This window comes from Mus caroli, unplaced genomic scaffold (genome assembly GCF_978045245.1).
Source record: "Mus caroli unplaced genomic scaffold, Mus_caroli_1 scaffold_10, whole genome shotgun sequence".
Classification (NCBI taxonomy): domain Eukaryota; kingdom Metazoa; phylum Chordata; class Mammalia; order Rodentia; family Muridae; genus Mus; species Mus caroli.
In genome coordinates this window covers 119,581,785-119,598,189 of record NW_028227265.1, presented here as the reverse complement: position 1 = coordinate 119,598,189, position 16,405 = coordinate 119,581,785, and positions in this window count along the sequence as shown.

Below are 16,405 nucleotides of genomic sequence, written 5' to 3'. Positions count from 1 at the left end.
AGTTTTCAAATCCTGCTTTATCTTCATCATTTCTTTCAGCTGAGCATTTGTATTTTCTTGAACATCAGTCAAGCACTTACTATAAGCCTCTTGGAGCTCGATGAAGTGTTTGTTCATGTCGCCTTTAAATTCTCTGATTTCTTTGATAAAGTTTATAGATATTCTTTTAAATTCCATGGGAATCATCTATGTAGTTCTCATTAGAGAACACTTCTATATGACTAGTGGGTTTGATGGGAGACATGTTGTCTTGGCCGTTCATGGTTTTTTTGGTTTTATAACTTGAGCCGGCATTTTTACTTTTCTCTTTGGCTGTGTATCTGATGCAGGAATCTGGCTCATCTTATGTTGGGTCAGAGCAGAAGATTTATGACCTAAGCTAGGTCTGTTGAGGCTTGAAAATGAGATTTATTTGGACCCGGCAAAGATGGCTCCCAGACCATGGGTCTGGCATTTGATCTGAGGGTGTATATATATACAGGTAACTTACCAAACAAAAGTGGCTCAAGATAAAAAGCAAGTTAGAAGGCCATGCATCAGAAGCTATGCCTGTGGGTGTGGAGATAGCAACAGGTGGAGTGAAGAATGGGAAAGTAGAGAAGAGCAACTTACAGCAAGTTTGCCTTTGAACAAACTACATAGTAGCACAGGTAGACAGTGGACAGAAAAATGATAGAGGCTCATGAAAGACAGATGATGAATTGTATACGGAGGATAGATAGGCATAGATAATATAATGATAAATGTATACATAGTGGATACATTGATAGATAATAGATGGATCAACAGGAAATAAATGGTAAGTGACTATGTGATATGTAGATAGCTATTGATACATGGATAGATACATGAACCATGAACGGTGCATAGAGAGATGATCGGTACATAAGTCATAAGTACTGCTATTGCAATAGGCAATTTTGACCTCAGGCTATATATTATTGAATTATGAAATTGTAGTGATAGTCTTTAGTATCTTGTTATACATCATATAGATTTACAAATAGATAATACCCCATAAATGCACACACACAAATAGACAACAGGTAACTGGGTAATTAGACATACATACATGTGAGATTATACAGAAAGCTGGAACAAAACAGAAAACAGCATGCACAGGAGCCCTGCTGTCAAGTAAGAGGCAAGTGATTGGCATCTGACCCAGCCCTCCTTACTGAAATATGGTATTTATAGTTCCTTCAGCCATGTCCATTCTGTAAGCTGCTGCCCTGTGCTTGGACTTTGATTAGGAGGGATAAGAAGATTCATTGCTGCAGAGCCTGGGCCTTCAGACAGCCCGCCTTGCTCCCACTGCAGAGGCTTTCAGTTACTATTTACTCTGCAACCTGGGGTCTGTAGCATCCCTTGATCCTGGGCAGGTCCACGGCATCCTCTTTGCCCAAAACACACAGCAACCTGGAAGCAAGCCTTCAATACATGAGCTTTTGGGGGGAATCTAGGATTCAAACTATAACATAGGATCACAGATGTTTGCAGAAAGTCTCATGTGGTGATAGCCAGTGCTAGATACTAAGCTGCTACCCTGCCTTCACAACCCTCTGTCCCTCCCTTGCCTTAAGATTATGAGGATAAAATCCTTTCCACTCTTGGCATTCCACAGTTAGCATTCTGTCTGTGCACACCAACAAGAGCTGAAGGAAAAGCATGGGATGCAGAGGGAGCAGGATGCTCACTTCCTGGTTTCCTTCATACTGACAGCTTTGCCCGTGTGACCTTCTTAGCAGCAGCCTGGGACTTTTGTGGCTTTGTGATTCTGTTTCAGACACAATGCATTTGGCTGGCATTGTTTGAATGCTGGTGACCTGTCTGGGATCAGCAGTCATTTCTCCCTGTCTCCTTAGGAAAAGCTCCCAAACATATGGGAGCTGTGATATTTGCCAAAGAATGAGTGTTGGTAAAAATCTAATCTACTTAAAGAGATAAACAGCTTTCCATTTACATGCTGGAAGGAACCGTGTTGCTTCTTCACTGATATGTATCTAATCCCATTGATGGATTCTGGTGCTCTGCATTGCTTTGGCATGAATGTGTGGGCACATCAGAACTCTGCCTAGGTCTTCTTTTCTTTAAGTACATTTTACTAACATTTAAAAATAATTATTTTGGAATTGTAATTACATCATTCACCCTCCTCTTTCCTCTCTCCAAACCCTTCCATGTATAATCTATGTCCTATTTTTCTTTGTTTTTACACACACACACACACACACACACACACACACACACAGAGAGAGAGACAGACAGAGACAGACAGATAGAGAGACAGAGAGATAGAGAGACAGAGAGTTCCTAAACATACAATCTGTTCAGTCCGTATAATATTGCATTTTAATTATTTTATTTACTTCCATGAACATATGGCATTGTCCTCCCATTCTTTCTTTTTAAAATCATGTTAATAATTAACTTCAGTTCTTCAAAGGTAGTCAGATTAAATATGGATGAATTCTATGTCCTCATCAGTAACAGGAACAGAAATTATAATAGTCTCTTGAGATTTACAACTATTTTAGTACTCTTTACTTGAATTTCATATCTTTATATATTTAAGAAGCCTAGCATGCTATTTCAGTAGGCAATTTTGACCTCAGGCTACATATTATTGAATTGTGAAATTGTAGTGATAGTCTTTAGTATCTTGTTATTCACATCTTGTTATATTTAAGTATGTAGGGTAAATGGTATCTTTCAATGGAAACATACAAGCCCTTTATTTGTATTAAGAGAAAGTCCATAGTATCTACTTAAAAATGGTGCCAAATCTGCAGCATCTCTCAGACTCTGTAATTAATTTTGCTCCACACAAAGACAATTTGTTAACACTCGTTATTTCCCATGTCAGCTGAGCCTGTCCCTGTTGAAGCACAGGATCTAGTGAGTTGATGGTGACTAGTTATTTCACACTGTTCACAACGCCACCCAAGTCCTAGCTGCCCTGTGAGCTCCGTGATGTGTGTCCCCTTAGCCAGCAGGTGGTTGCTGACACCCAGGATTGAGCAGATGGTAGCATCTGGGTGGCCCCACACTGTCTCTCTACTTGCTGGAGCACACTGCTGGAGTGATTTTCTTTTTTTCTTTCTCATAAGCTCTCTTCACCTGCTGCAAGCACACAGCGCTCTTCGTTCTATAACACTTGTCAAAATGTCACGAAAGTTTAGAGAAAATACAGAATTTTGATGTAAAAGCTCAGGCATCCTGCTGCCATCTCTGGCTGCCTTGCCAACTACTCAGCAAACCTGCCTTGGCATAGCTGGTGCAAGTGAAGGGGACAGGGCCATTGCTCTCAGCAAACCTGCCTTGGCATAGCTGGTGCAAGTGAAGGGGACAGGGCCATTGCTCTCAGCAAACCTGCCTTGGCATAGCTGGTGCAAGTGAAGGGGACAGGGCCATTGCTCTCAGCAAACCTGCCTTGGCATAGTGCAAGTGAAGGGGACAGGGCCATTGCTCTCAGGAAAGCTGCTGGTGTGTTCAGCAGCATGTGTAAGTCAAAAGACAAACAAGTTTAGATTCCAGCCATGTATTATTAACACACTGCATATCTGCATGCCTGAACACCGCCCCTCCCCAGAAACCTTCACTTTAATGTCTGCTATAGCAGCTAAGTGACAGTCTGAGAACCATGCCTTTGTCACTGTGAGACAGGAGTTGGGTAGGATGCTGGATAAAGGAAGACGAAGTCTCATTTTAGAATTGCACATTTTGACTTGTTACGTTTTCACAATGCAACAAAAACTTTAGTAATAGCTTTTAGTAATAGTAAATGACCAGCTTGTAAACTAGCAGCTTAGCAGCTAATGTCAAGGCAAACTGAGCAACCATAGTCCCATTCCAGACTGTGTCACATAAACACAGTATATTTTGATTATCATATAATAACCACCAGATAAGGAGTCCTGGTGTTCATTAGTACTATTCTCAGGTACTATTAGTACTATTGCTAAGTCAACCACAGCAAATCATGGAGTGGGAGAGAAAAGACGAGTACCTTACTATGTAAAGTAGAAGAAAATGAATACTTTATACTGTATGTACCAAGAAATACTTCATGTTAGCATAATGCCTGCATCTGTCAAACTAAACTTTATGACCTAGTCTTCAATCTTTGACTTTGTGTCAGAGAAGTTCTACTGTGACACATTTAGTGGAAATTTATTTCTACTAAATAGGGCCTACACTAAAACCCTCCTAACCACTTTTATGTCAGACTACCTAAAAGAGTCATTTTTCTGGAAAGGCCAAACCCATTTCAAACTCATTTTCATAGGTTCCAAATACTTAATAATAGCTATCCTGCCTACAAGATACATTAAACTTCCTATATAGAGAACAGTCAGATGAAATTTTTCTTGTACCGTTGGTTTGTGTGGATAGCCAATAATGTTGGACATATAAAAACCACAAGATTCTGCTAAGAGGTTTTTCTAGACTTGAAAAGTTGTCTTCAAAAGTATAAATAATGAAGGTGGAAACAACAGAAATGTTTTAGGGACCTCTAAGAATCATGACATTCATATTGCCCAGCAAGGTGATACCATCTGGAAGTCCACTGCACCCAGGAAACCACACTGTTGCTTAAGAGCAGGGTGGGCTACATGATTACTCAACTTGATCCTAAGAAGAAAAATGAAATCTCTAAGTTAAAACAATAATCTACAATAATCTATATTTTCTATGATAGGTCTTCCTCCAACACTCAAAAATTGTTAGAATTAGTAATGTGAAAAGGACCATCCTATAAATTACCAAAAGTAATTTTCTGATTCAATGCAATTCCAATTAAAAAAAAAAAACATCATGTGCTGTAGACCCTCTGGGCCCCTTTGTTTGCGTGGAACGGGTCTCTAGTCTTGGGTGGGCAAAGCATTGGATGAAATACAGACAGATGCACACAGGAGAGGTTGTGTAGAATCTGAATGTATTTTGTCAAATTGAGCATCAGATTTTTTATGTAGAAGACAATATGGAAGTTGGGTGACACACCAGCAAGGTACAAAGAGGTTACTGGAATCTTACATAAAACAGAGGACTGCAAACACAAAAGGTCTAACGGGAACCACCTGGGATAGAATTCATTGTTAACAACTGGGATCAACAAGGGCTCTACCTAAGATTCACTAATCTTAGAAGCCAGGGTCAAGGGCTTTGTGCCCTTGCCATAGTTCCTATTTTAGTCTATTGTATAGTCCACCTTCCCCTTAGGCCACTGTAAATACGTGTGTATGGGTGTAACTCCGCTATAGTTCTAAGTATCTATTTTGGTTTCTCCTTTGGTCTGAAACTTTTTTCTTCCTTAGTGATGGTAAATTCCTGTGTAAGGGAGTGACTTAGCTTTTATTCAAAGTGATAGTGTAGTACTAGAGGCTATTCTGAATGTCAGTGAATAGCAACATTTTTACTGAATTTTAAGCCCATGGTCTTGCTCAAGGACGTTCTAGGACTGTTGGAACACTGGCGGAAGGCTTTAGCTATGTCAGAATTCAATTTAGCTATGTTGCATTCAATCTTAAAAGGCACTTATAATAGGATAATACTAAAAGCGAGCACATGGATCTATACACTAGATTAATGTGGGAATGGAAAATTAATGTATGGGTTAGAGAGAACGCCAGACTCCAGAAGCAAGTTTCTGTGAAACTCTTTTGCCTCGTGAGTAGCTTTTAAGTCTCAGCCTGTCAAACTGACTCAACCGGAGAGCGTGGCAATCCTGCAATTCATAGGAAATCTCAAAAAACCTCAGGTGGCCAATATAACCCTCAGAGAAAGAATAACAGACACCTTACTTTGGGTTACTTCTGAGCCTCAATAACAAGCAAAAAAACCCATGGTATCTCACAAATCCAGATTTGCTAATCAATGGAATAAGATAGAGAACACAAATAAAGTCCATGTAATTATGTCTAACTGGTTTTCTACATAGACTTCGAATAAAGATGGCTTCTTCAACAAAGGGTGCTGGTAAAACTGGATATTCATGAGTAGATGAATGACCTCAGACCCTTGTCTCTCATCCTGAAAAAAAAATTCCAAATGGAGCAAGACATCATTGTGAAGCCTGGAATTCTGAAACTGCTAGAGGCAAAGGTGGGGAGCATGCCACATGGTGCCATCTGATGCCCTCTGACCTCCTCTGGCACCAGACAAGCACATGGTACAAAAAAACTCATGCATACACACACACACACACCACATAAATACTAATAAAAACAATCCAATTAAAGTAGACTACAGGTGACCATTTAGTAATGGGTAACAGTTGGGTAACATTTTTGAAGATCATGTCTCACACTCTTGAATTCCCCAGTTGCCTGTAATTCTTTATCTGGGGTTGAGGCCCCACAAGCTTCCCTGTTTGCATGTTAGCATTGATCTCTTTGTATAGGTCTTATTCAGGCAGCCATATTGATGAGACTTCATGGATGTAGCCATTTTGACATTTCTAGGAATCATAGTCTCACAGCAAACTTCATGTTCCTCAGGCTCTTTAGAATCTCCCCACCCTCTTCTGCAATGATCTCTGAGTTTTAGTGCAGCATTGAGCTGTAGATGTATCTGCTGGGACTGGACACCAGACTAGCTCTTGGTCTCTGTATGTCAATCAATTGTATTTTTCAGTAATGGTCTCTGCCTGATGCAAAGAGAAATTTCTTTGATGACACAGATACAGATCTACCAAATGGCCCAACTTCACCACTCCTGGGCATCTACCCAAGTGACTCTACATCCTACTACAGAGATGCTTGATGGGCCATGTTCACTGCTGCTCGATGGAGTCACAGTAGCTAGAAAATGGAATTAGCCTAGATGAGGATCAGCTGATAAAGAGATAGTTAAATTTGGGATACTAAGACAGTGGAAGACTATTTAGCCATGAAGAAAAGCAGATTTGTAAAAATTGCAAGTTATTGAATGGAACTAGAAAAATATAGTGAGAGGAGTAACCCAGACAAAAAAATAAAAATGTTTTGTATTCTCTCATATTTGGGTCGCCTTCCTTCAAATCTTTAAATATGTAGAAACCAGGGGAACAACAAGAAGGCTATTGTGAGAGAAAGGAAGAGTTTAGTGAAGAGACAGGGTGACAGCACAGGTGTTATTACGTGGGGACAGAAGAGTAATTCAGAAGGATGTTTACACGGAGAGGGATTAGAAAGGTAGGTCAGGGGACAGGTGGAGAGAAGAATAACATCCTTCTCTCTGTCTCTCTCTTTCTCTCTCTCTCTCACTTTCTCTCTCTCTCAGTGTGTGTGTGTGTGTGTGTGTGTGTGTGTGTTTAAAGTTGCCCTACCTGGATAGATAATGCTCTTCTCCAAAGCTATTTTTTTTTTCAAATAAAACACATTATAAGACCCCACTGATGAAGACACCACATATGCCCACATCACAGGATGTGGAGAAATCAAGCTAATATTGACCTGGAAGCTTCCACCTTGTTGCCTAGCTTTCATAGCACCAAATGATACTTGGAGGATGCTAGGTAAGAAAACCCATCAAGAAAAGACGAGATGCACCAGGGTGGGGAGACACCCAGGAGCCCACCCTCTTAGAGGTGAAGAGGAGGGGGAGATAAAGGGAGGGACTCTATGAGAGGGTACCAGGAGGGGGGACAGATTTTGGGATGCTAATAAATAAGTAATATAATAAAATTTTTAAAATTAATAAAATAAAGAAAAGAAAATGGTATTCAAAATCTTCCCCAGAAGCTCAAAGCACATGGTCTGTCAAGGTCATTTGCAAAAGGGTGGCATGAAAGCTAGGAAGGTAGAGCCACTGGTGCATACCTTGCATGCCTTGGGTTCAGCCCCGATCCAAACTGCATGCTTTGGACGGTGTTTCTGGCTTCTCTTCTACAAAACTCTGCAAGGGGCATGTTCAGAACACCCTCGCCCCAGGCCTTTACTCTCTGCATAAAAAATAATAATCTGACCCACTCTGAAATATAACTAAATATAACTAACCGATTTTCCATAGCAAAACCATGCAAATTCATATAGACAAAAATCAAAGAACTATAATAGGATGTTGGATTTCCTAAAGATAGATCTGCCTCATGGACAGATGAACAAGTTTGAGAAGAAATGGAAAAAGAGACTATAAAAATTTTAAAAGATTTGAAAACATGGTAAAAATAAAACTATTGTTACATGTTGAAAACATACGCACTAAAATTAGAAAGTCGACGGTCAGGTTTAAGGACAAGCTGGATATGCAAGAGGGGGGGCGGGTTCACCTTCACGACCGGACCTATCACACTCACTTCTTAGCTCTTGCTGAATGGGTGTGCATCCTAGCATCTCAGGGGTAATGGAGCTGCCATAGAAGAAGGGAGGATAGCAGGAAGCCGCCAAGAGACAGCGTGGGAGGAAAGAGTGAGGAGGAAAGAAACAGATGGTAAGGACGGGAATGCGGTAAGACCAGGGATGGGAAGGAATCACCCCGCCACAGAGGAACCGTAGACACCACACAGCCAAGAATATGTTAGGGGGGGGGGGCGGGGAGAGTAAAAGAACACACTGTTATCTCTCTCTCTTTCTCAAGTTCTAAATGTAGACGTCTGAAGATGAGACAATGTAGATGAATCCATGACACAGAGTATTTCCAGACTGCGCTGCCAATGGGAGCAGGGAATCACCAAATACATTGGTTCCCAGGGCGGCTTTAACAAAGGCGCTCAAAACAATGGACTCTGTCTGCAAGCCCAAGGGAGCAAGGCAAGCTCAGGGAATAGTGCAGCCAGCCAACTGGGACTCCCCTCAGGGTAGGTTGTGCAGTACTGCCCCACAGTTGACAGCCTGAAGCCATTACCTGCATGACCGATAGTGGTCTGTAAGCAGTTCACAACCTATTAGCAAGCTATGACCCTCACGTGCACACAGCTGCAGGCACACTCATCTCTGAACAATTGCTTGGTTTTCTCCTGTCTTTAATAACCACAAAACTGAGACTCTCTTCAGTCTTGCTCCACCTATGTCCAGGAAGGCCCTTTGAGCAAATGTGCACATGTGCAATAGGACCAACTGTTGCTCAGAGTTCACGGAGAATCCCTTGTTTACCATCTTAGTGGAAAAGAAGATACCTTGATCTGCCAAGCAAAGTAAAGAACCACCCACATGAAGCCCCAGAACAAACAGCAATACCATAAAAGGAAGTCCTATCAGTAATTATGCCCACGAGCACCCTCATTCATGTGACCCATTATCCGTCTGGAAAGTATATGCCTTTCTAATCTGTATTGCCAATTTTGCTATGAATAAATTTCCCATAACACTTTGAAGTCTGTGTGAATTTATTTCAATCTTGAACAAGGTGCCAAGAACCTGAAGCACCTGGCCCTAACCCTGACCACTGACGAGGCCTATACATCTGAATATTGGGGGAGGGGGGGAATTCTGCATCTTTTTTAACTCTGATGTTGCCAGTCTCTGGGAGCAACATGACATGTTTTCTGTGTTTTTACTTTCTTTCCTGTCATCTATCTTAGTGTTATGATGTCTTCTCTCTCTCTCTCTCTCTCTCTCTCTCTCTCTCTCTCTCTCTCTCTCTCTATCTCCTTTACATCCTGATGGATCACAGACAGTCTCCCTCTCCCTCCTCTCTTCCAAGTCCTTCTTTCTTACCTCTCCTCCCCCATTCACTCCCTTCTCTTTCTCCTTGAAGAGGGGAGCTCTCCCACCTGATATCAATCCACCTTGGCCTATCAAGTAGCAGTAAGACTAAGTGCATCTTCTCCTATTGGGGACAAGACAAGGCAGCCCAGTCAGGGGAATGGGATCCAAAGGGATCAACAAAATCAGAGACAGCCCCAACTCCTGCTGTTAGACCACATGAAGACCAAGCTGCACAACTGTTACACGTGTGCACAGGGCCTATGTCTGTCCCATGCATGCCCTCTCTGTGAGCCTCTATGATCCAGGTGAGTTGATTCTATAGGTTTTCTTATGCTGTTCTTGACTTCTCTGGCTCCTTCAATACTTCCTCCCCCTTTTCCATAGGATTCCCTGAGCTCTACCTTATATTTGGCTGTGGGTCTCTGCATCTGTTTCCATCAGTTGCTGAGTGAAGCCTCTTTGATGATAGCTGGACTAGGCTCCTGTCTGCAACTGTAGCAGAATATCATCAATAGTGTCAGGGGTGGACATTTTCTCATGGCATGGGTCTCAAGCTAGGCCAGTCATTGGTTGGCCATTCCCTCAATTTCTGTTCCATCTTTACCCCTGCACATCTTGTAGGCAGATCAAATTGTGGGTCAAGGTTTTGCTGTGGAGTTGGTTCCCCAAACACTCCATTGTAAGTCTTGTCTGGTTATAGGAGATATCTGGTTCAGGTTCCAATCCCCCATTGCTAGGAGTCTTAGCTAGGGACACCTTCATAGAATCTTAGGACTTAACATTGTCCTAAGTTTCTATCTAGTCCCAGAGATGTGCCCCCCATTTTGGTTGTCTCTCCCATCATCCTCCCTCTACTTGATCCTTTCTGTTTCCATCTCTACCCTCTCCCCTGCCCAGCCCCCTCCTTCCATTTACCCCTGCTGTTTAGTCTATTTCCCCTTTTCAGTGAGATTCAAGTCCACTGCCTTGTTACTTAGCTTCTTTGGGTCTGTGTAGCATGGTTATCCTGTACTTTACAGCTAATATGTTGCAGGAACTATTTTAAAATGCAATGCATGCTAAGTCAGCAGGCCCTGGTGGGCATGGCCAGCCTGTTCTCATCTTGTGGAGATTCTCTGACTCAGAGCTCCGAAATCTTTCCACCCAGCTTGCTAAGTTCCCACTGGCAGATCACTACCACACCAACCCCACACTTCAAAATTCCCATGGCTTTTGGGGGTACACTGCTTGCAAATCCATGCTTTGCCACCGTACCTTTCTCTCTGGAACCCAGTTGAGCCACCACATGAAGGAAAACACCACACAAACTTAGTTCAGAATCAGTGGTAACTCAATAGCTGGGTGCAACAACTAGAATCCTAGTCTTTTAAGTCATATTAATTCTAAATCCTCCGGTGGTGAATCATGGCAGATTTGCCATCTAAGCCAGGGGCCACTTGTAGCTACATCTTGTCCTCCCACTGTCCCCATACTAAAGTCCATATCTCTTTCCTCCCTTGTCTCTTCCTCTCTCAGACCTGGAAGTCCCGCCTACTCACCCAGTGATTGGTGTCTTTATTCATTAGAAGGATCACATGAAGTCCCGAGTACTAATTCCCTCCTCATCCCAGGCAGCCCCTCTTGGGGAAGGCTGAATTAGCATCAAAATACAAACAGCACCAGGGCTATCCGCAACACTAATATCCACTTATAAGTGAGTACATACCATGTTTATCTTTCTGCGTCTGGGTTACCGCGCTCAGGATGATCTTTTCTAGTTCTATCCATTTGCCTGCAAATTTCCTAGATGTCTCTCAACCAAAATGTGGATAAAGAAAATATGGTTGATTTACACAATTGAATATTACTTAGCTATTAAAAGCAATGATATCTCCCAGTTTTAAAAGCATGTGTTACGGTGAATTGTGATATAAAATAACAAGAGACCCTATTTCCAAGTAAATTCACATATTGGGTTCCTGGATGTACTTATTCGAAAACACATAATTTTGGATACTCAAAAATTCAGTCTCCTGTTTAATCATACCGAGAACCTTGACAGAAATTTAATTAAAGGAATATATAGAAACCTAAAAATAAAATTCTAAGCAAAATGTCGGATTATGATAGCATGGTGCTTAGACTTTCCATTGCAGTGACAAACGCTGGCTGGAAACAGTTTCAAAGCAGACGAATAGGTATCAACTTCAGCTTTAGACGGTTCAGGCCTTGGCAGGGAGGGTTCAGCACAGGGCAGTGGCAGGGAAAGCTTGTGTTATAACATGTAAATGTAAAAATCATATATACTTCAATATAAAAAAAATCCTACATTTTAAAAATATTTTACCTGTTATCAGGTTAGTGCTTCTTTTAGTCACATCAGAAGTCAAATGGTTTGAAATCTTCTCTGATTGTACAGAGACAGAAGTTGGACTTTTTTAGCAAAGTAAAACATGACAAATACTAAGGTCCCAGTCCAGGGATGGCAGGTCACTTCACAGACCGCCGTGTGTGCAAACATGAATAGCTGGTCGTTAGAAGAGCAGTCTGTGATGTGTCTGCGAAGGTTCCTCTCGGGGAGCTTCACATTTGAAGAGAATAGCTCTATCTTCACCAGTGTGGGTGAACGTCAAATGTCCACTGAGACCAGCACAGAGCAGAGGAAGACTAGATGCTTCTTCCCTCCCAGTACTCCATCACCGTTCCCTCCCGGTACTCCATCACCGTGTCCTGCCAGGAAGCAGAGCCTGCTCTTGCCCTCAGCCATTTGTATTTCAGCGGAAACATTCTAGCCAATTTCTTGTTTCTCCAGCTTGGACCTAGCCCACAGTTGACTCATCCTTGTAGCTGTGTGTACCAGTTCCTCCCATCTCCTCATATGTACATTATCCACTGGCCACGATACTGATGGGGTTCTATGATTTTTCTTCTTTTAGATAAGAAAAACATGCAGAGTATAAGAAGTTGGTGATTTTGAAGACATTTATGCTAACAAATGTAAAGGAAGATTTTTTTTAACTAAGTGCTGAATTTCATTTAAATGTGTGCAGCAGTACTGTTCAAGAACCAGGAGGAATTTAAACAAAACACAGTTAAAAAGTAGAGGTTCCATGCTAGAGAATGGATCTGGATATGTTATCAAGGATAGAGAAAAGGCCTGGAGAGGTGGCTTAGTGATTAAGAACATGGGGTGCTCTTTCAGAAGAAACAAGGTCACTTCCCAGCAGCCACATTGGGCAGCTCCCAGACACTAGTTCTGGGAGATCAAGTGCCCTCTTCTGGCCTCTGCAGGCACCCATATTCATGTACACATACTCCCACACAGATGCACATGAGTGCATATACTTAGAAATAAACAAGTAAATAGAATACAGATGCAAAGTCGATGAGCCTCTGAAAATGTTTGAAGAGTGGATTAGACAGTGCGTGCCAGCTGATACTCCAGAACTTTTGTGGGGAGAAGTTGAGGCTTTGCACCATGAAGAGAAAGGAAAGTCTGTTTGGAGCACAGCCCCATTGCAGCAGACTTTGGAGATGTCAATACCACGGCATGGCTGCCAAGAACAGCAGTAGTCTAGAGTGAAGCCAGCCAGAGCCTAAAAGACAAATTGTGTGTCTGTGTGTGTCTGTGTGTGTGTGTGTGTGTGTGTGCAGATGGCAGAGCTGGAGAAGTGACCCAAGCCCTTAGAAGGAGTCCAGGATGGTGAGTCAACTCCAGATAATTGGAGATTGAGTTCTTGACACTTTTGGAGTTAGGTTTCCAGCCTTGGTAAGGTTTATTACTATTGAAAAATAGGAGATGGTATTGTTTTTCTCATCATAAAATTCATTTGCAAGGCTGGGGAGACAGCTCAGTGGGTAAATCACTTGCTGTGTAACAATAAAGGCTTGAGTTCATATACCCCAAACCCACATAAAAATTCCATACAGGAAAGCAAGTGACTGTAATCTTAGTGCTGAGAAGCAGAACTGGGCGGATCCTGAGGCTGTCTAGCCAGTCAGTGTGACTAATCAGCAAGCTTCAGGTGAGCGGAAAGAGGCTCGCTCCACTCCACTGTATTAGGTCATAACTCATTGCAACAAGTGCCTTTGAAAATGGGGATATCATGACATCCTCTAGACAGACGCGCACACAGGAGAAAGCTGCGTGGGGCGTGACCTCCAAGGACCTTGGCCAACATCAGTTTCAGGTGTATAGATCCCATGTTACCCAGCTGTCAGGAGCTGGGCCAGGTGCTGCTGGGGTTTGGGCAAATAATAAGGGGAAGAGTGATAAAAATAGTGTCGTGGCTTGGGTGAGAATGACCCCAGCAAGCGCATCTATTTGAATGCTTGGTCACCAGGGAGTGTATGGTTTAAGAATTAGGAGGTGTGACCCTGTTGAAGTAGGTATGGCCTTGCTGGAGGACGTGTGTCTTGAGGGGTAGCCTCTGAGGTTTCAAAGACTCACACCAGGCCCAGTCTACTTTCTTTCTTTCTTTCTTTCTTTCTTTCTTTCTTTCTTTCTTTCTTTCTTTCTTTCTTTCTTTCTTTCTTTCTTTCTTTCTTTCTTCCTTCCTTCCTTCCTTCCTTCCTTCCTTCCTTCCTTCCTTCCTTCTTTCTTTCTTTCTTTCTTTCTTTTCTTTCTTTCTTTTGTTTTTGTTTTTTAAGACAGGGTTTCTCTGTATAGCCCTGACTGTCCTGGAACTCACTTTGTAGACCAGACTGGCCTTGAACTCAGAAATCTGCCTGCCTCTGCTGCCCCAGTGCTGGGATTAAAGGCTTGCACCACCACACCCGGCTTCTTTCCTTTTAAAATTGAATTCATGTTTAATAATTACAGGCACCGTGCCCCTCCCCTTTCCCCTGCCCAGGCAGCAGCAGGAGTAGTGCAGGAACTGGGGCATATGCCCACAACAGCAAGGATCATAGTTCCAAGAGTGATTTCAAAAAATAAAAAAGGACCCTAGTGGCAGGAGGTAGTGTCCCTCTCCTCCCAAGAGTGAATTCAGAAATTAAAAAGGGGCAGGCAGTAGTGCCCCCCCAAGACAACAAATTTCAAGACTATATATATATATATATATATGCTTCATTGTTTCTTTGTCTTTCTTTCTGTCTGTCTGTCTGTCTGTCTGTCTGTCTTTCTGTCTTTCCTTCTTTCCATCCATCCATCTGTCATCTATCTATCTGTCATCATTATCTTTCTATGTAGATCAGGATGCAAGCTTTCAACTGCTTTTTATGACCATGGCTGCATGCATACCGCCATGCTCCCCACCATGATTGTAATGGACTAATTCTCTGAAACTGTAAGCCAACCCCAATTAAATAACTACACTCTCTTATAAGAGTGGCCTTGGTCATAGTGCTCTTCACAGAAATAGATTAGTGACTAAGACAGACACTGAACATTAACCTTCACACACATGCGTGTGTGTGTGTGTGTATATGTATGTATATATGTGTATATATATATGTATATATATACATATATATATACACACACACATATACATGCACACATAAACACATGCACATACATGCACACATATGCATATACATGCACACATGAGCACATACCCATACACATTCCTTCAGATATTTTATTATCTCTTTTCTTTCAGTTGTACTTTATTCTGTCATATATCAAAATTTTCCTACTTTAACCCTTGATCTGCTATCTTTTTTGTGTCCTCTCTTCACAATTGGTCTACAAATATGTTCTTTAAAGAACCAATTCAGTCCCTAATATCCAAGACCTCTCTCTACAGGGTCCTGCTTGTCTTTTGCTGTCTGTTTCCAGCTTTGCTAACATTTCCCCTGCAGCATTTCAGCTTTGCCTTTGCTCCCATTTGCTGATATGAACATTTTCCTTCCTAGGGAAATAGAGACGCTACATTGTTTGCAGAGACTCCACTTCAAAAACACACATTTCCAATCTTCTCTTGGCATATGCTCTCATTGCTTTTTGTGGCAATATTTTTCCATATATCCCAGTTGGACTTTTCTCTGTTTACTCAACAATACAAAAAGACTTCTATTTTGATGGCTAAGTCTTCTCCCCTCTCCCTAGAGCATCTTTTCAGGCAATACCAGCATGCTATGGAGAGAAAAGCAGAGCCAAAATGATGCACAAATATTTTGACTTGTTCACAGTGGCCTGCTGGGACCATTCAACAAGAGAAATAACCAGCAAGACTGATGCTCAAAACGATCTTGAAAAATCTCCAAGTTCAACAAAGTGTATGGCTCTTTATCAGCCTCACTCATACACATTATTTCCCCACTAATTTGTACATTTTTTTCCTGTACATAGTTTGTACATACATTTGTACATAGTTGTACCTTAGTTCTTCCCTTTCTTGTGGTTGAAACTGTATAAATATGATGACTTATTCAGTTCTATCATTGTGTCATTTTCATGTCACAAACTGTCTCCCTTCGTATCTTTTTATATGCATCTAATGACTCTGTATATTCTACTTTTACAAAGTATGGTGTAATGTGTATTGTAATTGCAAATGTATAAGGCCAAATGATGTTTCTCACATATGTATGTCTTGTTTTATATTCCAACAAAATGTGTAATTTTACCAATACTTTTCAAGGGAAGTTTTACATCTGTAAGAACTGGATGTATAATGGTCTGTGAGCATTTGGCAAGTGTATAAAACCTTATGAGATATGAAGGAATCTCTTTGATATAATCTAAATGAAGTTATCAGTTGGAAAGACAGGCAAAACACTTGAAGGATAAAAGAATCCCAATTTGAGAAATATATTGGAAGAGGTATAAGAATAAAAACTATGATTTTCCC